Raw genomic sequence first — 26333 nt, forward strand, 5'->3', positions numbered from 1 at the left:
GTTGGACTATATAGTAGTATATAGTATAGGTCAGTGTTTCCCAACATGAGTGCCTCCAGCTGTTGCAAAACTACAACTCCCAGCATGTTGGACTATATAGTAGTATATAGCATAGGTCAATGTTTCCTAATCAGGGGTGCCTCCAGCTGTTGCAAAACTACAACTCCCAGCATGTTGGACTATATAGTAGTATATAGCATAGGTCAATGTTTCCTAATCAGGGGTGCCTCCAGCTGTTGCAAAACTACAACTCCCAGCATGTTGGACTATATAGTAGTATATAGCATAGGTCAATGTTTCCTAATCAGGGGTGCCTCCAGCTGTTGCAAAACTACAACTCCCAGCATGCTCGGACAGCCGTTGGCTGTCCGGGCATGCTGAGAGTTGTAGTTTAGCAACAGCTGGAGGCACCCTGGTTGGGAAACACTGCTTTAATCAATGAGAAATTTGAAAACCTTCTCATATACTTCATGTTCACCTCGTCCTGTGTGCACAGCTGAGGGTTTGTTTCAATGAATCTAGTCAGCAGCAGGATTCTCTCTCCGGTGCCAATTGTTACAATGTATCAGTGCAGTGAAGACGGTAATTGTTTCCTCTGTGCAGCACCTATATCTATAACCCATACAGCGGCGGAGTCGAGCAGCGCTGCACTTCACACCATGGCCGCCGCTCACCACCCGAGCCCCATAAAACACTTTATACTGGGAGTGAGAATTAGCGCAGCGCACACAAGACTTTTATTGAGCGGGTGTCAGGCTGAGAAAAGGCAGTAAATGGCTTCAGAGGAGGAAGCGAGCGCCGCACAGCAGAGCCGAGGAGCCACTGGGGTCAGGGATGATGGGAGTGATACATTGTATGATAGGAGATTAGATTGTGATCTCCTGGGGTCAGGGATGATGGGAGTGATACATTGTATGATAGGAGATTAGATTGTGATCTCCTGGGGTCAGGGATGATGGGAGTGATACATTGTATGATAGGAGATTAGATTGTGATCTCCTGGGGTCAGGGATGATGGGAGTGATACATTGGATGTGATAGGAGATTAGATTGTGATCTCCTGTGGTCAGGGATGATGGGAGTGATACATTGTATGATAGGAGATTAGATTGTGATCTCCTGGGGTCAGGGATGATGGGAGTGATACATTGTATGATAGGAGATTAGATTGTGAGCTCCTGGGGTCAGGGATGATGGGAGTGATACATTGGATGTGATAGATTAGATTGTGATCTCCTGGGGTCAGGGATGATGGGAGTGATACATTGTATATGATAGGAGATTAGATTGTGATCTCCTGGGGTCAGGGATGATGGGAGTGATACATTGTATGTGATAGGAGATTAGATTGTGATCTCCTGGGGTCAGGGATGATGGGAGTGATACATTGTATGATAGGAGATTAGATTGTGATCTCCTGGGGTCAGGGATGATGGGAGTGATACATTGTATGATAGGAGATTAGATTGTGAGCTCCTGGGGTCAGGGATGATGGGAGTGATACATTGTATGATAGGAGATTAGATTGTGATCTCCTGGGGTCAGGGATGATAGGAGTGATACATTGTATGATAGGAGATTAGATTGTGATCTCCTGGGGTCAGGGATGATGGGAGTGATACATTGTATGTGATAGGAGATTAGATTGTGATCTCCTGGGGTCAGGGATGATGGGAGTGATACATTGTATGATAGGAGATTAGATTGTGATCTCCTGGGGTCAGGGATGATGGGAGTGATACATTGTATGATAGGAGATTAGATTGTGATCTCCTGGGGTCAGGGATGATGGGAGTGATACATTGTATGATAGGAGATTAGATTGTGATCTCCTGGGGTCAGGGATGATGGGAGTGATACATTGTATGATAGGAGATTAGATTGTGATCTCCTGGGGTCAGGGATGATGGGAGTGATACATTGTATATGATAGGAGATTAGATTGTGATCTCCTGGGGTCAGGGATGATGGGAGTGATACATTGTATGATAGGAGATTAGATTGTGATCTCCTGGGGTCAGGGATGATGGGAGTGATACATTGTATGATAGGAGATTAGATTGTGATCTCCTGGGGTCAGGGATGATGGGGGTGATACATTGTATGATAGGAGATTAGATTGTGAGCTCCTGGGGTCAGGGATGATGGGAGTGATACATTGGATGTGATAGATTAGATTGTGATCTCCTGGGGTCAGGGATGATGGGAGTGATACATTGTATGATAGGAGATTAGATTGTGATCTCCTGGGGTCAGGGATGATGGGAGTGATACATTGTATATGATAGGAGATTAGATTGTGATCTCCTGGGATCAGGGATGATGGGAGTGATACATTGTATGATAGGAGATTAGATTGTGATCTCCTGGGGTCAGGGATGATGGGAGTGATACATTGTATGATAGGAGATTAGATTGTGATCTCCTGGGGTCAGGGATGATGGGAGTGATACATTGTATGTGATAGGAGATTAGATTGTGAGCTCCTGGGGTCAGGGATGATGGGAGTGATACATTGTATATGATAGGAGATTAGATTGTGATCTCCTGGGGTCAGGGATGATGGGAGTGATACATTGTATGATAGGAGATTAGATTGTGATCTCCTGGGGTCAGGGATGATGGGAGTGATACATTGTATGTGATAGGAGATTAGATTGTGAGCTCCTGGGGTCAGGGATGATGGGAGTGATACATTGTATGTGATAGGAGATTAGATTGTGAGCTCCTGGGGTCAGGGATGATGGGAGTGATACATTGTATGATAGGAGATTAGATTGTGATCTCCTGGGGTCAGGGATGATGGGGGTGATACATTGTATGATAGGAGATTAGATTGTGATCTCCTGGGGTCAGGGATGATGGGAGTGATACATTGTATGTGATAGGAGATTAGATTGTGAGCTCCTGGGGTCAGGGATGATGGGAGTGATACATTGTATGTGATAGATTAGATTGTGAGCTCCTGGGGTCAGGGATGATGGGAGTGATACATTGTATGATAGGAGATTAGATTGTGAGCTCCTGGGGTCAGGGATGATGGGAGTGATACATTGTATGATAGGAGATTAGATTGTGATCTCCTGGGGTCAGGGATGATGGGAGTGATACATTGTATGTGATAGGAGATTAGATTGTGAGCTCCTGGTGTCAGGGATGATGGGAGTGATACATTGTATGATAGGAGATTAGATTGTGAGCTCCTGGGGTCAGGGATGATGGGAGTGATACATTGTATGTGATAGGAGATTAGATTGTGATCTCCTGGGGTCAGGGATGATGGGAGTGATACATTGTATGATAGGAGATTAGATTGTGATCTCCTGGGGTCAGGGATGATGGGAGTGATACATTGTATGATAGGAGATTAGATTGTGAGCTCCTGGGGTCAGGGATGATGGGAGTGATACATTGTATGTGATAGGAGATTAGATTGTGAGCTCCTGGGGTCAGGGATGATGGGAGTGATACATTGTATGTGATAGGAGATTAGATTGTGATCTCTTGGGGTCAGGGATGATGGGAGTGATACATTGTATGATAGGAGATTAGATTGTGATCTCCTGGGGTCAGGGATGATGGGAGTGATACATTGTATGTGATAGGAGATTAGATTGTGATCTCCTGGGGTCAGGGATGATGGGAGTGATACATTGTATGATAGGAGATTAGATTGTGATCTCCTGGGGTCATGGATGATGGGAGTGATACATTGTATGATAGGAGATTAGATTGTGATCTCCTGGGGTCAGGGATGATGGGAGTGATACATTGTATGATAGGAGATTAGATTGTGATCTCCTGGGGTCAGGGATGATGGGAGTGATACATTGTATGATAGGAGATTAGATTGTGATCTCCTGGGGTCAGGGATGATGGGAGTGATACATTGTATGATAGGAGATTAGATTGTGATCTCCTGGGGTCAGGGATGATGGGAGTGATACATTGTATGATAGGAGATTAGATTGTGAGCTCCCGGGGTCAGGGATGATGGGAGTGATACATTGTATGATAGGAGATTAGATTGTGATCTCCTGGGGTCAGGGATGATGGGAGTGATACATTGTATGATAGGAGATTAGATTGTGATCTCCTGGGGTCAGGGATGATGGGAGTGATACATTGTATGATAGGAGATTAGATTGTGATCTCCTGGGGTCAGGGATGATGGGAGTGATACATTGTATGATAGGAGATTAGATTGTGATCTCCTGGGGTCAGGGATGATGGGAGTGATACATTGTATGATAGGAGATTAGATTGTGATCTCCTGGGGTCAGGGATGATGGGAGTGATACATTGTATGTAATAGGAGATTAGATTGTGATCTCCTGGGGTCAGGGATGATGGGAGTGATACATTGTATGATAGGAGATTAGATTGTGATCTCCTGGGGTCAGGGATGATGGGAGTGATACATTGTATGATAGGAGATTAGATTGTGATCTCCTGGGGTCAGGGATGATGGGAGTGATACATTGTACGATAGGAGATTAGATTGTGATCTCCTGGGGTCAGGGATGATGGGAGTGATACATTGTATGTGATAGATTAGATTGTGATCTCCTGGGGTCAGGGATGATGGGAGTGATACATTGTATGATAGATTAGATTGTGATCTCCTGGGGTCAGGGATGATGGGAGTGATACATTGTATGATAGGAGATTAGATTGTGAGCTCCTGGGGTCAGGGATGATGGGAGTGATACATTGTATGATAGGAGATAAGATTGTGAGCTCCTGGGGTCAGGGATGATGGGAGTGATACATTGTATGATAGGAGATTAGATTGTGATCTCCTGGGGTCAGGGATGATGGGAGTGATACATTGTATGATAGGAGATTAGATTGTGATCTCCTGGGGTCAGGGATGATGGGAGTGATACATTGTATGATAGGAGATTAGATTGTGAGCTCCTGGGGTCAGGGATGATGGGAGTGATACATTGTATGATAGGAGATTAGATTGTGAGCTCCTGGGGTCAGGGATGATGGGAGTGATACATTGTATGATAGGAGATTAGATTGTGATCTCCTGGGGTCAGGGATGATGGGAGTGATACATTGTATGTGATAGGAGATTAGATTGTGATCTCCTGGGGTCAGGGATGATGGGAGTGATACATTGTATGATAGGGGATTAGATTGTGAGCTCCTGGGGTCAGGGATGATGGGAGTGATACATTGTATGATAGGAGATTAGATTGTGAGCTCCTGGGGTCAGGGATGATGGGAGTGATACATTGTATGATAGGAGATTAGATTGTGATCTCCTGGGGTCAGGGATGATGGGAGTGATACATTGTATGTAATAGGAGATTAGATTGTGAGCTCCTGGGGTCAGGGATGATGGGAGTGATACATTGTATATGATAGGAGATTAGATTGTGATCTCCTGGGGTCAGGGATGATGGGAGTGATACATTGTATGATAGGAGATTAGATTGTGATCTCCTGGGGTCAGGGATGATGGGAGTGATACATTGTATGATAGGAGATTAGATTGTGAGCTCCTGGGGTCAGGGATGATGGGAGTGATACATTGTATGATAGGAGATTAGATTGTGATCTCCTGGGGTCAGGGATGATGGGAGTGATACATTGTATGTGATAGGAGATTAGATTGTGAGCTCCTGGGGTCAGGGATGATGGGAGTGATACATTGTATGTGATAGGAGATTAGATTGTGATCTCCTGGGGTCAGGGATGATGGGAGTGATACATTGGATGTGATAGGGGATTAGATTGTGATCTCCTGGGGTCAGGGATGATGGGAGTGATACATTGTATGATAGGAGATTAGATTGTGATCTCCTGGGGTCAGGGATGATGGGAGTGATACATTGTATGATAGGAGATTAGATTGTGAGCTCCTGGGGTCAGGGATGATGGGAGTGATACATTGTATGTGATAGGAGATTAGATTGTGAGCTCCTGGGGTCAGGGATGATGGGAGTGATACATTGTATGATAGGAGATTAGATTGTGAGCTCCTGGGGTCAGGGATGATGGGAGTGATACATTGTATGATAGGAGATTAGATTGTGAGCTCCTGGGGTCAGGGATGATGGGAGTGATACATTGTATGATAGGAGATTAGATTGTGATCTCCTGGGGTCAGGGATGATGGGAGTGATACATTGTATATGATAGGAGATTAGATTGTGATCTCCTGGGGTCAGGGATGATGGGAGTGATACATTGTATGATAGGAGATTAGATTGTGATCTCCTGGGGTCAGGGATGATGGGAGTGATACATTGTATGATAGGAGATTAGATTGTGAGCTCCTGGGGTCAGGGATGATGGGAGTGATACATTGTATGATAGGAGATTAGATTGTGATCTCCTGGGGTCAGGGATGATGGGAGTGATACATTGTATGATAGGAGATTATATTGTGAGCTCCTGGGGTCAGGGATGATGGGAGTGATACATTGTATGATAGGAGATTAGATTGTGAGCTCCTGGGGTCAGGGATGATGGGAGTGATACATTGTATGTGATAGGAGATTAGATTGTGAGCTCCTGGGGTCAGGGATGATGGGAGTGATACATTGTATGTGATAGGAGATTAGATTGTGATCTCCTGGGGTCAGGGATGATGGGAGTGATACATTGGATGTGATAGGGGATTAGATTGTGATCTCCTGGGGTCAGGGATGATGGGAGTAATACATTGTATGATAGGAGATTAGATTGTGAGCTCCTGGGGTAAGGGATGATGGGAGTTATACATTGTATGATAGGAGATTAGATTGTGAGCTCCTGGGGTCAGGGATGATGGGAGTGATACATTGTATGATAAGAGAATAGATTGTGATCTCCTGGGGTCAGGGATGATGGGAGTGATACATTGTATGATAGGAGATTAGATTGTGAGCTCCTGGGGTCAGGGATGATGGGAGTGATACATTGTATGATAGGAGATTAGATTGTGAGCTCCTGGGGTCAGGGATGATGGGAGTGATACATTGTATGATAGGAGATTAGATTGTGATCTCCTGGGGTCAGGGATGATGGGAGTGATACATTGTATGATAGGAGATTAGATTGTGAGCTCCTGGGGTCAGGGATGATGGGAGTGATACATTGTATGATAGGAGATTAGATTGTGAGCTCCTGGGGTCAGGGATGATGGGAGTGATACATTGTATGATAGGAGATTAGATTGTGATCTCCTGGGGTCAGGGATGATGGGAGTGATACATTGTATGTAATAGGAGATTAGATTGTGAGCTCCTGGGGTCAGGGATGATGGGAGTGATACATTGTATGATAGGAGATTAGATTGTGATCTCCTGGGGTCAGGGATGATGGGAGTGATACATTGTATATGATAGGAGATTAGATTGTGATCTCCTGGGGTCAGGGATGATGGGAGTGATACATTGTATGATAGGAGATTAGATTGTGATCTCCTGGGGTCAGGGATGATGGGAGTGATACATTGTATGATAGGAGATTAGATTGTGAGCTCCTGGGGTCAGGGATGATGGGAGTGATACATTGTATGATAGGAGATTAGATTGTGATCTCCTGGGGTCAGGGATGATGGGAGTGATACATTGTATGATAGGAGATTAGATTGTGATCTCCTGGGGTCAGGGATGATGGGAGTGATACATTGTATGATAGGAGATTAGATTGTGAGCTCCTGGGGTCAGGGATGATGGTAGTGATACATTGTATGATAGGAGATTAGATTGTGAGCTCCTGGGGTCAGGGATGATGGGAGTGATACATTGTATGTGATAGGAGATTAGATTGTGAGCTCCTGGGGTCAGGGATGATGGGAGTGATACATTGGATGTGATAGGAGATTAGATTGTGATCTCCTGGGGTCAGGGATGATGGGAGTGATACATTGTATGATAGGAGATTAGATTGTGAGCTCCTGGGGTCAGGGATGATGGGAGTGATACATTGTATGATAGGAGATTAGATTGTGATCTCCTGGGGTCAGGGATGATGGGAGTGATACATTGTATGATAGGAGATTAGATTGTGAGCTCCTGGGGTCAGGGATGATGGGAGTGATACATTGTATGTGATAGGAGATTAGATTGTGAGCTCCTGGGGTCAGGGATGATGGGAGTGATACATTGTATGTGATAGGAGATTAGATTGTGATCTCCTGGGGTCAGGGATGATGGGAGTGATACATTGGATGTGATAGGAGATTAGATTGTGATCTCCTGGGGTCAGGGATGATGGGAGTGATACATTGGATGTGATAGGGGATTAGATTGTGATCTCCTGGGGTCAGGGATGATGGGAGTGATACATTGTATGATAGGAGATTAGATTGTGAGCTCCTGGGGTCAGGGATGATGGGAGTGATACATTGTATGATAGGAGATTAGATTGTGAGCTCCTGGGGTCAGGGATGATGGGAGTGATACATTGGATGTGATAGGAGATTAGATTGTGATCTCCTGGGGTCAGGGATGATGGGAGTGATACATTGGATGTGATAGGGGATTAGATTGTGATCTCCTGGGGTCAGGGATGATGGGAGTGATACATTGTATGATAGGAGATTAGATTGTGAGCTCCTGGGGTCAGGGATGATGGGAGTGATACATTGTATGATAGGAGATTAGATTGTGATCTCCTGGGGTCAGGGATGATGGGAGTGATACATTGTATGATAGGAGATTAGATTGTGAGCTCCTGGGGTCAGGGATGATGGGAGTGATACATTGTATGTGATAGGAGATTAGATTGTGAGCTCCTGGGGTCAGGGATGATGGGAGTGATACATTGTATGATAGGAGATTAGATTGTGATCTCCTGGGGTCAGGGATGATGGGAGTGATACATTGGATGTGATAGGAGATTAGATTGTGATCTCCTGGGGTCAGGGATGATGGGAGTGATACATTGGATGATAGGAGATTAGATTGTGATCTCCTGGGGTCAGGGATGATGGGAGTGATACATTGGATGTGATAGGGGTGAGTGTTGAGTGAGAAGCAGGATACCCTCCCCCTCCATACTTCTTACCTTGGGGTTGCTCCTCGGTGCCCCCTGTCAGCTCATGAACTGTGCGCAGCTTCAAGAAAGACGAATCCGCAGCTGTGAATATCTGCACAAAGAGGAAATAAGAGGAAGGTCAGGAGGACAAACCCGAAAACCGGAGGCAACAACCTAAATGTGACCGAGTTATGCTCTCTGCAACTATCTCTCCTCTGGTCCTGACTCTCCTCTCCTCTGGTCCTGACTCTCCTCTCATCTGGTCCTGACTCTCCTCTCCTCTGGTCCTGACTCTCCTCTCCTCTGGTCCTGACTCTCCTCTCATCTGGTCCTGTCTCCTCTCCTCTGGTCCTGACTCTCCTCTGGTCCTGACTCTCCTCTCATCTGGTCCTGACTCTCCTCTGGTCCTGACTCTCCTCTCATCTGGTCCTGACTCTCCTCTCCTCTGGTCCTGACTCCTCTCCTCTGGTCCTGACTCCTCTCCTTTAGTCCTGACTCTCCTCTCCTCTGGTCCTGACTCCTCTCCTCTGGTCCTGACTCCTCTCCTCTGGTCCTGACTCTCCTCTCCTCTGGTCCTGACTCCTCTCCTCTTGTCCTTTCTCTCCTCTCCTCTGGTCCTGACTCTCCTCTGGTCCTGTCTCCTCTCCTCTGGTCCTGACTCTTCTCTGTTCCTGACTCCTCTCCTCTGGTCCTGACTCTCCTCTCCTCTGGTCCTGACTCTCCTCTCCTCTGGTCCTGACTCTCCTCTCCTCTGGTCCTGACTCTCCTCTCCTCTGGTCCTGTCTCCTCTCCTCTGGTCCTGTCTCCTCCTCTGGTCCTGACTCCTCTCCTCTGATCCTGACTCTCCTCTCCTCTGGTCCTGACTCCTCTCCTCTGGTCCTGACTCCTCTCCTCTGGTCCTGACACCTCTCCTCTGGTCCTGACTCCTCTCCTCTGGTCCCGACTCTCCTCTCCTCCGGTTCTGACTCCTCTCCTCCGGTCCTGACTCTCCTCTCCTCCGGTCCTGTCTCTCCTCTCCTCTGGTCCTGTCTCCTCTCCTCTGGTCCTGATTCTCCTCTCCTCTGGTCCTGATTCTCCTCTCCTCTGGTCCTGACTCTTCTCTCCTCTGGTCCTGACTCTCCTCTCCTCTGGTCCTGACTCTCCTCTCCTCTGGTCCTGACTCTCCTCTCCTCTGGTCCTGACTCTCCTCTCCTCTGGTCCTGACTCTCCTCTCCTCTGATCCTGTCTCCTCTCCTCTGGTCCTGACTCTCCTCTCCTCTGGTCCTGACTCTCCTCTCCTCTGGTCCTCTCTCCTCTCCTCTGGTCCTGTCTCTCCTCTCCTCTGGTCCTGTCTCCTCTCCTCTGATCCTGACTCTCCTCTCCTCTGGTCCTGACTCTCCTCTCATCTGGTCCTGACTCTCCTCTCATCTGGTCCTGACTCTCCTCTCCTCTAGTCCTGACTCTCCTTTCATCTGGTCCTGACTCTCCTCTCATCTGGCCCTGTCTCCTCTCCTCTGGTCCTGACTCTCCTCTCCTCTGGTCCTGACTCTCCTCTCCTCTAGTCCTGTCTCCTCTCCTCTGGTCCTGTCTCCTCCTCTGATCCTGACTCTCCTCTCCTCTGGTCCTGACTCCTCTCCTCTGGTCCTGACTCTCCTCTCCTCTGGTCCTGACTCTCCTCTCCTCTGGTCCTGACTCTCCTCTCCTCTGATCCTGTCTCCTCTCCTCTGGTCCTGACTCTCCTCTCCTCTGGTCCTGACTCTCCTCTCCTCTGGTCCTCTCTCCTCTCCTCTGGTCCTGACTCTCCTCTCCTCTGGTCCTGTCTCCTCTCCTCTGGTCCTGTCTCCTCTCCTCTGATCCTGACTCTCCTCTCCTCTGGTCCTGACTCTCCTCTCATCTGGTCCTGACTCTCCTCTCATCTGGTCCTGACTCTCCTCTCCTCTAGTCCTGACTCTCCTTTCATCTGGTCCTGACTCTCCTCTCATCTGGTCCTGTCTCCTCTCCTCTGGTCCTGACTCTCCTCTCCTCTGGTCCTGTCTCCTCTCCTCTGGTCCTGTCTCCTCTCCTCTGGTCCTGTCTCCTCTCCTCTGGTCCTGACTCTCCTCTCCTCTGGTCCTGACTCTCCTCTCCTCTGGTCCTGACTCTCCTCTCCTCTGGTCCTGACTCTCCTCTCCTCTGGTCCTGACTCTCCTCTCCTCTCCTCTGGTCCTGTCTCCTCTCCTCTGGTCCTGACTCCCCTCTCCTCTGGTCCTGACTCTCATCTCCTCTGGTCCTGACTCTCCTCTCCTCTGGTCCTGACTCTCCTCTCCTCTCCTCTGGTCCTGAATCTCCTCTCCTCTGGTCCTGTCTCCTCTCCTCTGGTCCTGACTCTCCTCTGGTCCTGTCTCCTCTGGTCCTGACTCTCCTCTCCTCTGGTCCTGACTCTCCTCTCCTCTAGTCCTGACTCTACTCTCCTCTGGTCCTGACTCTCCTCTCCTCTGGTCCTGACTCTCCTCTCCTCTGGTCCTGTCTCCTCTCCTCTGGTCCTGTCTCCTCTGGTCCTGACTCTCCTCTGGTCCTGACTCTCCTCTCCTCTGGTCCTGTCTCCTCTCCTCTGGTCCTGACTCTCCTCTCCTCTGGTCCTGTCTCTCCTCTCCTCTGGTCCTGACTCTCCTCTCCTCTGGTCCTGACTCTCCTCTCCTCTGGTCCTGTCTCTCCTCTCCTCTGGTCCTGACTCTCCTCTCCTCTGGTCCTGTTTCCTCTCCTCTGGTCCTGTCTCCTCTGGTCCTGACTCTCCTCTGGTCCTGACTCTCCTCTCCTCTGGTCCTGACTCTCCTCTCCTCTGGTCCTGACTCTCCTCTCCTCTCCTCTGGTCCTGTCTCCTCTCCTCTGGTCCTGTCTCCTCTCCTCTGGTCCTGACTCTCCTCTCTTCTGGTCCTGACTCTCCTCTCCTCTGGTCCTGACTCTCCTCTCCTCTGGTCCTGACTCTCCTCTCCTCTGGTCCTGACTCTCCTCTCCTCTGGTCCTGTCTCCTCTCCTCTGGTCCTGACTCTCCTCTCCTCTGGTCCTGACTCCTCTAGTCCTGACTCTACTCTCCTCTGGTCCTGACTCCTCTCCTCTGGTCCTGTCTCCTCTCCTCTGGTCCTGACTCTCCTCTCCTCTGGTCCTGACTCTCCTCTCCTCTCCTCTGGTCCTGTCTCCTCTCCTCTGGTCCTGTCTCCTCTCCTCTGGTCCTGACTCTCCTCTCCTCTGGTCCTGACTCTCCTCTCCTCTGGTCCTGACTCTCCTCTCCTCTGGTCCTGACTCTCCTCTCCTCTGGTCCTGACTCTCCTCTCCTCTGGTCCTGTCTCCTCTCCTCTGGTCCTGACTCTCCTCTCCTCTGGTCCTGACTCCTCTCCTCTAGTCCTGACTCTACTCTCCTCTGGTCCTGTCTCTCCTCTCCTCTGGTCCTGACTCTCCTCTCCTCTCCTCTGGTCCTGTCTCTCCTCTCCTCTGGTCCTGACTCTCCTCTGGTCCTGTCTCCTCTGGTCCCATCCCCCCCCCCCCCCCCCCCCATGGTCTCTCCTCTCTTTTTGGGTCATCAATACTTAATGTCTGGAGAATCTTTTGCTGCCAAAACTTTATGTTCCTGACCCCAAATCCTGAATGTTCCCCAAGGAGAATCGGGAGGATTTATGAGCCGCCATGAATGTTACATGAACTTATCAGGATGCAGAACATCGCTCCGTCCTCTCTACCTCCTGATACATAATGATATATCCTGCAGATTATTACTCCTCTGACCTCTCTACAGATCTGCAGAACATCGCTCTGTCCTCTCTACCTCCTGATACATAATGATATATCCTGCAGATTATTACTCCTCTGACCTCTCTACAGATCTGCAGAACATCACTCTGTCCTCTCTACCTCCTGATACATAATGATATATCCTGCAGATTATTACTCCTCTGACCTCTCTACAGATCTGCAGAACATCGCTCTGTCCTCTCTACCTCCTGATACATAGCGATAGATCCTGCAGATTATTACACCTCGGACCTCTCTACAGATCTGCAGAACATCACTCTGTCCTCTCCTCCCCGATACATAGTGATATATCCTGCAGATTATTACACCTCTGACCTCTCTACAGATCTGCAGAACATCACTCTGTCCTCTCTTCCCCGATACATAATGATATATCCTGCAGATTATTACACCTCTGACCTCTATAGCTACAGATCTGCAGAACATCGCTCTGTCCTCTCCTCCCCGATACATAGTGATATATCCTGCAGATTATTACACCTCTGACCTCTATAGCTACAGATCTGCAGAACATCGCTCTGTCCTCTCTTCCCCGATACATAATGATATATCCTGCAGATTATTACACCTCTGACCTCTATAGCTACAGATATGCAGAACATCGCTCTGTCCTCTCTACCTCCTGATACATAGTGATATATCCTGCAGATTATTACACCACTGACCTCTCTACAGATCTGCAGAACATCGCTCTGTCCTCTCTACCTCCTGATACATAGTGATATATCCTGAAGATTATTACACCACTGACCTCTCTACAGATCTGCAGAACATCGCTCTGTCCTCTCTACCTCCTGATACATAGCGATAGATCCTGCAGATTATTACACCTCGGACCTCTCTACAGATCTGCAGAACATCGCTCTGTCCTCTGCAGATTATTACACCTCTGATCTCTATACAGATCTGCAGAACATCGCTCTGTCCTCTGCAGATTATTACACCTCTGATCTCTATACAGATCTGCAGAACATTGCTCTGTCCTCTCTGCAGATTATTACACCTCTGATCTCTCTACAGATCTGCAGAACATCACTCTGTCCTCTCCTCCCCGATACATAGTGATATATCCTGCAGATTATTACACCTCTGACCTCTCTACAGATCTGCAGAACATCGCTCTGTCCTCTCTTCCCCGATACATAATGATATATCCTGCAGATTATTACACCTCTGACCTCTATAGCTACAGATCTGCAGAACATCGCTCTGTCCTCTCCTCCCCGATACATAGTGATATATCCTGCAGATTATTACACCTCTGACCTCTCTACAGATCTGCAGAACATCACTCTGTCCTCTCTTCCCCGATACATAATGATATATCCTGCAGATTATTACACCTCTGACCTCTATAGCTACAGATCTGCAGAACATCGCTCTATCCTCTCCTCCCCGATACATAGTGATATATCCTGCAGATTATTACACCTCTGACCTCTATAGCTACAGATCTGCAGAACATCGCTCTATCCTCTCCTCCCCGATACATAGTGATATATCCTGCAGATTATTACACCTCTGACCTCTCTACAGATCTGCAGAACATCACTCTGTCCTCTCTTCCCCGGTACATAATGATATATCCTGCAGATTATTACACCTCTGACCTCTACAGCTACAGATATGCAGAACATCGCTCTGTCCTCTCTACCTCCTGATACATAGTGATATATCCTGCAGATTATTACACCACTGACCTCTCTACAGATCTGCAGAACATCGCTCTGTCCTCTCTACCTCCTGATACATAGTGATATATCCTGCAGATTATTACACCACTGACCTCTCTACAGATCTGCAGAACATCGCTCTGTCCTCTCTACCTCCTGATACATAGCGATAGATCCTGCAGATTATTACACCTCGGACCTCTCTACAGATCTGCAGAACATCACTCTGTCCTCTCTGCAGATTATTACACCTCTGACCTCTATACAGATCTGCAGAACATCGCTCTGTCCTCTGCAGATTATTACACCTCTGATCTCTATACAGATCTGCAGAACATTGCTCTGTCCTCTCTGCAGATTATTACACCTCTGATCTCTCTACAGATCTGCAGAACATCACTCTGTCCTCTCCTCCCCGATACATAGTGATATATCCTGCAGATTATTACACCTCTGACCTCTCTACAGATCTGCAGAACATCACTCTGTCCTCTCTTCCCCGATACATAATGATATATCCTGCAGATTATTACACCTCTGACCTCTATAGCTACAGATCTGCAGAACATCGCTCTGTCCTCTCCTCCCCGATACATAGTGATATATCCTGCAGATTATTACACCTCTGACCTCTCTACAGATCTGCAGAACATCACTCTGTCCTCTCTTCCCCGATACATAATGATATATCCTGCAGATTATTACACCTCTGACCTCTATAGCTACAGATCTGCAGAACATCGCTCTATCCTCTCCTCCCCGATACATAGTGATATATCCTGCAGATTATTACACCTCTGACCTCTATAGCTACAGATCTGCAGAACATCGCTCTGTCCTCTCTTCCCCGATACATAATGATATATCCTGCAGATTATTACACCTCTGACCTCTACAGCTACAGATCTGCAGAACATCGCTCTGTCCTCTCTACCTCCTGATACATAGTGATATATCCTGCAGATTATTACACCACTGACCTCTCTACAGATCTGCAGAACATCGCTCTGTCCTCTCTACCTCCTGATACATAGTGATATATCCTGCAGATTATTACACCACTGACCTCTCTACAGATCTGCAGAACATCGCTCTGTCCTCTCTACCTCCTGATACATAGCGATAGATCCTGCAGATTATTACACCTCGGACCTCTCTACAGATCTGCAGAACATCACTCTGTCCTCTCTGCAGATTATTACACCTCTGACCTCTATACAGATCTGCAGAACATCGCTCTGTCCTCTGCAGATTATTACACCTCTGATCTCTATACAGATCTGCAGAACATTGCTCTGTCCTCTCTGCAGATTATTACACCTCTGATCTCTATACAGATCTGCAGAACATCGCTCTGTCCTCTGCAGATTATTACACCTCTGATCTCTATACAGATCTGCAGAACATCGCTCTGTCCTCTCTGCAGATTATTACACCTCTGATCTCTATACAGATCTGCAGAACATCGCTCTGTCCTCTCCACCTCCTGAGATACATAATGATACACTTTGTAGTTCATCGGATACATACGACAGATCCAGCAGATTATAATGGCGTCTGCTGTAAATGGAAGCCCTGATGCCAGTCTGCGCCACTCCGGGGGGACTTGTTATAGTCTTATAATTCACAGTGGGCGGGGCTATATACACCTATATAATTCACAGTGGGCGGGGCTACACACATATATAATTCACAGTGGGTGAGGATATACACCTATATAATTCACAGTGGGCGGGGCTACACACATATATAATTCACAGTGGGTGGGGCTACACACCTATATAATTCACAGTGGGCGGGGCTACACACCTATATAATTCACAGTGGGTGAGGATATACACCTATATAATTCACAGTGGGCGGGGCTACACGCATATATAATTCACAGTGGGTGGGGCTACACACCTATATAATTCACAGTGGGCGGGGCTACACACCTATATAATTCACAGTGGGTGAGGATATACACCTATATAATTCACAGTGGGCGGGGCTACACGCATATATAATTCACAGTGGGTGGGGCTACACACCTATATAATTCACAGTGGGCGGGGCTACACACCTATATAATTCACAGTGGGCGGGGCTACACACCTATATAATTAGCAGTGGGTGGGGCTATACACCTATATAATTCACAGTGGGCTGGGCTACACGTCTATATAATTCACAGTGGGCGGGGCTACACACCTATATAATTAACAGTGGGCGGGGCTACACACCTATATAATTCACAGTGGGTGGGGCTATACACCTATATAATTCACAGTGGGCGGGGCTACACACCTATATAATTCACAGTGGGCAGGGCTACACACCTATATAATTCACAGTGGGTGGGGCTACACACCTATATAATTCACAGTGGGCAGGGCTATATACATATATAATTCGCAATGGGTGGGGCTACACACCTATATAATTCACAGTGGGCGGGGCTACACACCTATATAAATCACAGTGGGCGGGGCTACACACCTATATAATTCATAGTGGGCGGGGCTATATACATATATAATTTGCAGTGGGTGAAGATATTCAACTATATAATTCACAGTGGGCGGGGTTATATACCTATATAAATTGCAGTGGGCAGGGTTATATACCTATATAAATCGCAGTGGGCAGGGTTATATACCTATATAAATTGCAGTGGGTGGGCCTATACACCTATATAATTCGCAGTGGGGGCGGGGATATACAACTATATAATTCGCAGTGAGGGGGCTATATACCTTTTATAATTTGCAGTGGGCGGAGCTATATACCTATATACTTTTCAGTGTGTGAGGCTATATACCTATATAAATTGCAGTGGGCGAGGCTATATACCTATATAAATTGCAGTGGGCGGGGCTATATACCTATATAAATCGCAGTGGGCGGGTCTATATACCTATATAAATCGCAGTGGGCGGGGCCATACACCTCTATATTAGGACGATTCATCCACATGGTGAATCTGAAATCACATTTTACAACTGGAGAAACACGTAAGAATAAGAAAGATGATGAAGAAGGAGACGGAGCGGAGAGATAATGGATCCCGCAGAGAGGAGCTGTCAGGACGTGATGGACGAGCAGGAATGTCCTCGGCAGGTGAGGGATCGGAAGAAGACAAAGCCTCCTGTCAGGATCAGCGATCAGCGAGGATAAAGCGTCTGGAGTTATCACAGAAGGACGGCGCTCGGCCCTCGTGTGCGGCTGATACATCACTCGCCAGGTGAGCGGCGCCTGGAATGGCTCCGGTAATCACCGCTGTTCAATCATCATGGAGGCCTTCACCTGGGGCCTCCACATCACAGCATTATTATTAGAGAGGGCAAGAGGGACAGAGAGGGCAAGAGGGACAGAGAGGGCATGAGGGGGCAAGAGGGACAGAGAGGGACAGAGAGGGCAAGAGGGGGCAAGAGAGACAGAGGGGGCAAGAGAGACAGAGAGGGCAAGAGGGACAGAGAGGGCAAGAGGGACAGAGAGGGCAAGAGGGGGCAAGAGAGACAGAGAGGGCAAGAGGGACAGAGAGGGCAAGAGGGACAGAGAGGGCAAGAGGGGGCAAGAGGGACAGAGAGGGCAAGAGGGACAGAGAGGGCATGAGGGGGCAAGAGGGACAGAGAGGGACAGAGAGGGCAAGAGGGGGCAAGAGAGACAGAGGGGGCAAGAGAGACAGAGAGGGCAAGAGGGACAGAGAGGGCAAGAGGGACAGAGGGGGCAAGAGGGGGCAAGAGAGACAGAGAGGGCAAGAGGGACAGAGAGGGCAAGAGGGACAGAGAGGGACAGAGAGGGCAAGAGGGGGCAAGAGGGACAGAGAGGGCAAGAGGGACAGAGAGGGCATGAGGGGGCAAGAGGGACAGAGAGGGACAGAGAGGGCAAGAGGGGGCAAGAGAGACAGAGGGGGCAAGAGAGACAGAGAGGGCAAGAGGGACAGAGAGGGCAAGAGGGACAGAGAGGGCAAGAGGGGGCAAGAGAGACAGAGAGGGCAAGAGGGACAGAGAGGGCAAGAGGGACACAGAGGGACAGAGAGGGCAAGAGGGGGCAAGAGGGACAGAGAGGGACAGAGAGGGCAAGAGGGGGCAAGAGAGACAGAGGGGGCAAGAGAGACAGAGAGGGCAAGAGGGACAGAGAGGGCAAGAGGGACAGAGAGGGCAAGAGGGGGCAAGAGAGAAAGAGAGGGCAAGAGGGACAGAGAGGGCAAGAGGGACAGAGAGGGACCGAGAGGGCAAGAGGGACAGAGAGGGCAAGAGAGGGACAGAGAGGGACAGAGAGGGCAAGAGAGGGACAGAGAGGGACAGAGAGGGACAGAGAGGGCAAGAGGGACAGAGAGGGCAAGAGGGACAGAGAGGGCAAGAGGGACAGAGAGGGCAAGAGGGACAGAGAGGGCAAGAGAGGGCAGGATGGACAGAGAGGGACAGAGAGGGCAAGAGAGGGACAGAGAGGGCAGGAGGGACAGAAAGGGCAAGAGAGGGACAGAGAGGGCAAGAGGGACAGATAGGGACAAAGAGGGCAAGAGGGACAGAGAGGGCAAGAGGGACAGAGAAGACAGAGAAGGACAGAGAGGGCAAGAGGGACAGAAAGGGCAAGAGAGGGACAGAGAGGGCAAGAGGGACAGATAGGGACAAAGAGGGCAAGAGGGACAGAGAGGGCAAGAGGGACAGAGAAGACAGAGAGGGACAGAGAGGGCAAGAGGGACAGAGAGGGACAGAGAGGGCAAGAGGGACAAAGAGGGATAGAGAGGGCAAGAGGGACAGAAAGGGACAGAGGGGGCAAGAGGGACAGAGAGGGCAAGAGGGACAGAGAGGGGCAGAGAGGGCAGGAGGGACAGAGAGGGGCAGAGAGGGCAGGAGGGACAGAGGGGGCAAGAGGGACAGATGGGGCAAGAGGGACAGAGAGGGCAAGTGAGGGACAGATAGGGACAGAGAGGGACAGAGAGGGCAAGAGGGACAGAGGAGGCAAGAGGGACAGAGAGACAGAGAGGGACAGAGGGGGCAAAAGGGACAGAGGGGGCAAGAGGGACAGAGAGGGCAAGAGGGACAGAGAGGGCAAGAGGGACAGAGAAGGACAGAGAGGGCAAGAGGGACATAGAGGGGCAAGAGGGACAGAGAGGGCAAGTGAGGGACAGATAGGGACAGATAGGGACAGAGAGGGACAGAGAGGGCAAGAGGGACAGAGAGGGCAAGAGGGACAGAGAGGGCAAGAGGGACAGAGAGGGCAATAGAGGGCAGGATGGACAGAGAGGGACAGAGAGGGCAAGAGAGGGACAGAGAGGGCAGGAGGGACAGAAAGGGCAAGAGAGGGACAAAGAGGGCAAGAGGGACAGATAGGGACAAAGAGGGCAAGAGGGACAGAGAGGGCAAGAGGGACAGAGAAGACAGAGAGGGACAGAGAGGGCAAGAGGGACAGAGAGGGCAAGAGGGACAGAGAGGGACAGAGAGGGCAAGAGGGACAGAGAGGGATAGAGAGGGCAAGAGGGACAGAAAGGGACAGAGGGGGCAAGAGGGACAGAGAGGGCAAGAGGGACAGAGAAAGACAGAGGGCAAGAGGGACAGAGAGGGACAGAGGGGGCAAGAGGGACAGAGAGACAGAGAGGGACAGAGGGGGCAAAAGGGACAGAGGGGGCAAGAGGGACAGAGAGGGCAAGAGGGACAGAGAGGGCAAGAGGGACAGAGAAGGACAGAGAGGGCAAGAGGGACATAGAGGGGCAAGAGGGACAGAGAGGGACAGAGAGGGCAAAAGGGACAGAGAGGGACAGAGAGGCCACGAGGGACAGAGAAGACAAGAGGGACAGAGAGGGCAAGAGGGACAGAGAGGGCAAGAGGGACACAGAGGGCAAGAGGGACAGAGGGGGCAAGATGGACAGAGAAGACAAGAGGGACAGAGAGGGCAAGAGGGAAAGAAAGGAACAGAGAGGGCAAGAGGGACAGAGAGGGCAAGAGGGACAGAGAGGGCAAGAGGGACAGAGAAGACAAGAGGGACAGAGAGGGCAAGAGGGACAGAGAGGACAAGAGAGGGCAGGAGGGACAGAGAGGGCAGGAGGGACAGAGAGGGCAGGAGGGACAGAGAGGGCAGGAGGGACAGAGAGGGCAGGAGGGACAGAGAGGGCAGGAGGGACAGAGGGATAGAGAGGGCAAGAGGGACAGAGAGGGCAGGAGGGACAGAGAAGGCAAGAGAGGGCCAGATAGGGACAGAGAGGGTAAGAGGGACAGAGAGGGCAAGAGGGACAGAGAGGGCAAGAGAGGACAAGAGGCACAGAGAGGGACAGAAAGGGACAGAGGGCAGGAGGGACAGAGAGGGCAGGAGGGCAAGAGGGACAGAGGGAGAGAGAGGGCAAGAGGGACAGATAGGGCAAGAGGGACAGAGAGGGACAGTGGGGGCAAGAGGGACAGAAAGGGACAGAGGGACAGAGAGGGCAAGAGGGACAGAGAGGAAAAGAGGGACAGAGAGGGCAAGAGGGACAGAGAGGGCAAGAGAGGACAAGAGGCACAGAGAGGGACAGAGAGGGCAGGAGGGACAGATAGGGCAAGAGGGACAGAGAGGGACAGTGGGGGCAAGAGGGACAGAAAGGGACAGAGGGACAGAGAGGGCATGAGGGACAGAGAGGAAAAGAGGGACAGAGAGGGCAAGAGGGACAGAGAGGGCAAGAGGGACAAAGAGGGCAGGAGGGACAGAGAGGGAAGGAGGGCAAGAGGGACAGAGAGGGCAGGAGGGACAGAGAGGGCAAGAGGGACAGAGAGGGTAAAAAATGCAGTCAGATAATAAACACTATATAGGATCTGAATAAAACCAGCATACTATTATCACTAATTCAGAACCACACCTGCATAGTGCCTCCATACAGTAATAACACTCTCTTAGTGCCTCCATACAGTAATAACACTCTCTTAGTGCCTCCATACAGTAATAACACTCTCTTAGTGCCACCACACAGTAATAACACCCTCTTAGTGCCACCACACAGTAATAACACTCTCTTACTGCCTCCATACAGTAATGACACACTCTTAGTGCCTCCATACAGTAATAACACTCTCTTAGTGCCTCCATACAGTAATGACACACTCTTAGTGCCTCCATACAGTAATAACACTCTCTTAGTGCCACCACACAGTAATAACACTCTCTTAGTGCCTCCATACAGTAATAACACTCTCTTAGTGCCTCCATACAGTAATGACACACTCTTAGTGCCTCCATACAGTAATAACACTCTCTTAGTGCCACCACACAGTAATAACACTCTTTTAGTGCCTCCAAACGGTGATAACACTCTCTTAGTGCCTCCATACAGTAATGACACTCTCTTAGTGCCTCCATATAGTAATAACACTCTCTTAGTGCCTCCATACAGTAATAACACTCTCTTAGTGCCACCACACAGTAATAACACCCTCTTAGTGCCACCACACAGTAATAACACTCTCTTAGTGCCTCCATACAGTAATGACACACTCTTAGTGCCTCCATACAGTAATAACACTCTCTTAGTGCCACCACACAGTAATAACACCCTCTTAGTTCCACCACACAGTAATAACACTCTCTTAGTGCCTCCATACAGTAATGACACTCTCTTAGTGCCTCCATATAGTAATAACACTCTCTTAGTGCATCCGTACAGTAATAACACTCTCTTAGTGCCACCACACAGTAAGAACACCCTCTTAGTGCCACCACACAGTAATAACACTCTCTTAGTGCCTCCATACAGTAATAACACTCTCTTAGTGCCTCCATACAGTAATAACACTCTCTTAGTGCCTCCATACAGTAATAACACTCTCTTAGTGCCTCCATACAGTAATAACACTCTCTTAGTGCCACCACACAGTAATAACACCCTCTTAGTGCCTCGGTACAGTAAAAACACTCTCTTAGTGCCTCTACACAGTAATAACCCTCTTAGTGCCTCCACAGTAATAATGCTCTCTCACAGCCTCCACACAGTAATAACACCCTCTTAATGCCCCCACACAGTAATAACACTCTCTTAGTGCCTCTACACAGTAATAATATGCATTTAGTGCCTCCACACAGTAATAACACCGTCTTAGTGCCTCCACAGCAATAACACTCTCTTAGTGCCTTTACACAGTAATAATACTTTATTAATGCCTCCACACAGTAATAACACTCTCTTAGTGCCTCCACAGCAATAACATTCTCTTAGTGCCTCTACACAGTAATAATACTTTATTAATGCCTCCACACAGTAATAACACTCTCTTAGTGCCTCCACAGTAATAAGACTCTCTCCATGCCTCCACATAGTAATAACACTCTCTTAGTGCCTACAAACAGTAATAACACTCTTAACACTCTTTTAGTGCCTCCCCGCAGTAGTAGTACTCTTTTCCTGCCTCCATACAATAACTGTGCCCCCTTTGTGACCCACACAGCAATAATATTCTTTTAGTGCCTCCACACGATATTAACACTCTCTTAGTGCCTCTACACAGTAATAACACTCTCTTAGTGCCTCTACACAGTAATGACACACTCTTAGTGCCTCCATACAGTAATAACACTCTCTTAGTGCCACTACACAGTAATAACACTCTCTTAGTGCCTCTACACAGTAATAACACTCTCTTAGTGCCTCTACACAGTAATAACACTCTCTTAGTGCCTCCACACAGTAATAACACTCTCTTAGTGCCTCCACACAGTAATAACACTCTCTTACTACCTCCACACAGTAATAACACTCTCTTAGTGCCTCCACACAGTAATAACACTCTCTTGGTGCCTCCACACAGTAATAACACTCTCTTACTACCTCCACACAGTAATAACATTCTCTTAGTGCCTCTACACAGTAATAATACTTTATTAATGCCTCCACACAGTAATAACACTCTCTTAGTGCCTCCACAGTAATAAGACTCTCTCAATGCCTCCACATAGTAATAACACTCTCTTAGTGCCTACAAACAGTAATAACACTCTTAACACTCTTTTAGTGCCTCCCCGCAGTAGTAGTACTCTTTTCCTGCCTCCATACAATAACTGTGCCCGCTTTGTGACCCACACAGCAATAATATTCTTTTAGTGCCTCCACACGACATTAACACTCTCTTAGTGCCTCTACACAGTAATAACATTCTCTTAGTACCTCCACACAGTAATAACACCCTCTTAGTGACTCCACACAGTAATAATACTCTCTTAATGCCTCCACACAGTAATAACACTCTCTTAGTGACTCCACACAGTAATAACTCTCTTAGTACCTCCACACAGTAATAACACTCTCTTAGTGACTCCATACAGTAATAACACTCTCTTTGTGCCTCCACACAGTAATAACACTCTTAGTGCCTCTACACAGTAATAAACCTCTGTTAGTGCCTCCACACAGTAATAACACTCTCTTAGTGCCTCCACACAGTAATAACACTCTCTTACTACCTCCACACAGTAATAACACTCTCTTAGTGCCTCCACACAGTAATAACAGAGGGAGAGAGAGGGCAAGAGGGACAGATAGGGCAAGAGGGACAGAGAGGGACAGTGGGGGCAAGAGGGACAGAAAGGGACAGAGGGACAGAGAGGGCAAGAGGGACAGAGAGGAAAAGAGGGACAGAGAGGGCAAGAGGGACAGAGAGGGCAAGAGAGGACAAGAGGCACAGAGAGGGACAGAAAGGGACAGAGAGGGCAGGAGGGACAGAGAGGGCAAGAGGGACAGAGGGAGAGAGAGGGCAAGAGGGACAGATAGGGCAAGAGGGACAGAGAGGGACAGTGGGGGCAAGAGGGACAGAGGGACAGAGAGGGCAAGAGGGACAGAGAGGAAAAGAGGGACAGAGAGGAAAAGAGGGACAGAGAGGGCAAGAGGGACAGAGAGGGCAAGAGGGACAAAGAGGGCAGTGTCACGATTCGGCTGGCTGGAGGTGGATCCTCTGTGCCAGAGAGGGATTGGCGTGGACCGTGCTAGTGGACCGGTTCTAAGTTGCTACTGGTTTTCACCAGAGCCCGCCGCAAAGCGGGATGGACTTGCTGCGGCGGTAGTGACCAGGTCGTATCCACTAGCAACGGCTCAACCTCTCTGACTGCTGAAGATAGGCGCGGTACAAGGGAGTAGACAGAAGCAAGGTCGGACGTAGCAGAAGGTCGGGGCAGGCAGCAAGGATCGTAGTCAGGGGCAACGGCAGAAGGTCTGGAACACAGGCTAGGAACACACAAGGGAACGCTTTCACTAGGCACAAGGGCAACAAGATCCGGCGAGGGAGTGCAGGGGAAGTGAGGTATACATAGGGAGTGCACAGGTGAGAATACTAATTAAGCCTGCTGCGCCAATCAGTGGCGCAGCGGCCCTTTAAATGGCAGAGACCCGGCGCGCGCGCGCCCTAAGGAGCGGGGCCGCGCGCGCCGGGACAACACAGACATGGAACGGGTCAGGTACGGGAGCCGAGATGCGCATCGCGAGCGGGCGCGTCCCGCATCGCGAATCGCATCCCGGCTGGGAGTAATATCGCAGCGCACCCGGTCAGCAGGTCTGACCGGGGCGCTGCGAATGAGAGAACGCTGCGAGCGCTTCGGGGAGGAGCGGGGACCCGGAGCGCTCGGCGTAACAGGCAGGAGGGACAGAGAGGGAAGGAGGGCAAGAGGGACAGAGAGGGCAGGAGGGACAGAGAGGGCAAGAGGGACAGAGAGGGTAAAAAATGCAGTCAGATAATAAACACTATATAGGATCTGAATAAAACCAGCATACTATTATCACTAATTCAGAACCACACCTGCATAGTGCCTCCATACAGTAATAACACTCTCTTAGTGCCTCCATACAGTAATAACACTCTCTTAGTGCCTCCATACAGTAATAACACTCTCTTAGTGCCACCACACAGTAATAACACTCTCTTAGTGCCTCCATACAGTAATGACACACTCTTAGTGCCTCCATACAGTAATAACACTCTCTTAGTGCCACCACACAGTAATAACACCCTCTTAGTGCCACCACACAGTAATAACACTCTCTTAGTGCCTCCATATAGTAATAACACTCTCTTAGTGCATCCGTACAGTAATAACACTCTCTTAGTGCCACCACACAGTAATAACACCCTCTTAGTGCCACCACACAGTAATAACACTCTCTTAGTGCCACCACACAGTAATAACACCCTCTTAGTGCCTCCACACAGTAATAACACTCTCTTAGTGCCTCGGAACAGTAAAAACACTCTCTTAGTGCCTCTACACAGTAATAACCCTCTTAGTGCCTCCACAGTAATAATGCTCTCTCACAGCCTCCACACAGTAATAACACTCTCTTAATGCCCCCACACAGTAATAACACTCTCTTAGTGCCTCTACACAGTAATAATATGCATTTAGTGCCTCCACACAGTAATAACACCGTCTTAGTGCCTCCACAGCAATAACACTCTCTTAGTGCCTTTACACAGTAATAATACTTTATTAATGCCTCCACACAGTAATAACACTCTCTTAGTGCCTCCACAGTAATAAGACTCTCTCAATGCCTCCACATAGTAATAACACTCTCTTAGTGCCTACAAACAGTAATAACACTCTTAACACTCTTTTAGTGCCTCCCCGCAGTAGTAGTACTCTTTTCCTGCCACCATACAATAACTGTGCCCCCTTTGTGACCCACACAGCAATAATATTCTTTTAGTGCCTCCACACGATATTAACACTCTCTTAGTGCCTCTTCACAGTAATAACACTCTCTTAGTGCCTCTACACAGTAATAACACTCTCTTAGTGCCTCTACACAGTAATAACACTCTTAGTGCCTCTACACAGTAATAACACTCTCTTAGTGCCTCCACACAGTAATAACACTCTCTTAGTGCCTCCACACAGTAATAACACTCTCTTACTACCTCCACACAGTAATAACACTCTCTTAGTGCCTCCACACAGTAATAACACTCTCTTAGTGCCTCC

The 26333-nt window shown here is 48.8% G+C and overlaps 1 protein-coding gene across 1 annotated transcript in view; it reads right to left on the reverse strand.

Annotated features, from left to right (window-relative positions):
* Positions 1 to 26333, reverse strand: part of CNTFR (ciliary neurotrophic factor receptor) — a gene marked incomplete in the record, with an annotated part of 524182 nt that overhangs the window by 217904 nt on the left and 279945 nt on the right. Inside the window, 1 exon segment of the mRNA XM_056551475.1 lies at positions 9013 to 9094.

The sequence above is a fragment of the Hyla sarda genome, chromosome 1 (genome assembly GCF_029499605.1).
Source record: "Hyla sarda isolate aHylSar1 chromosome 1, aHylSar1.hap1, whole genome shotgun sequence".
NCBI lineage: Eukaryota > Metazoa > Chordata > Amphibia > Anura > Hylidae > Hyla > Hyla sarda.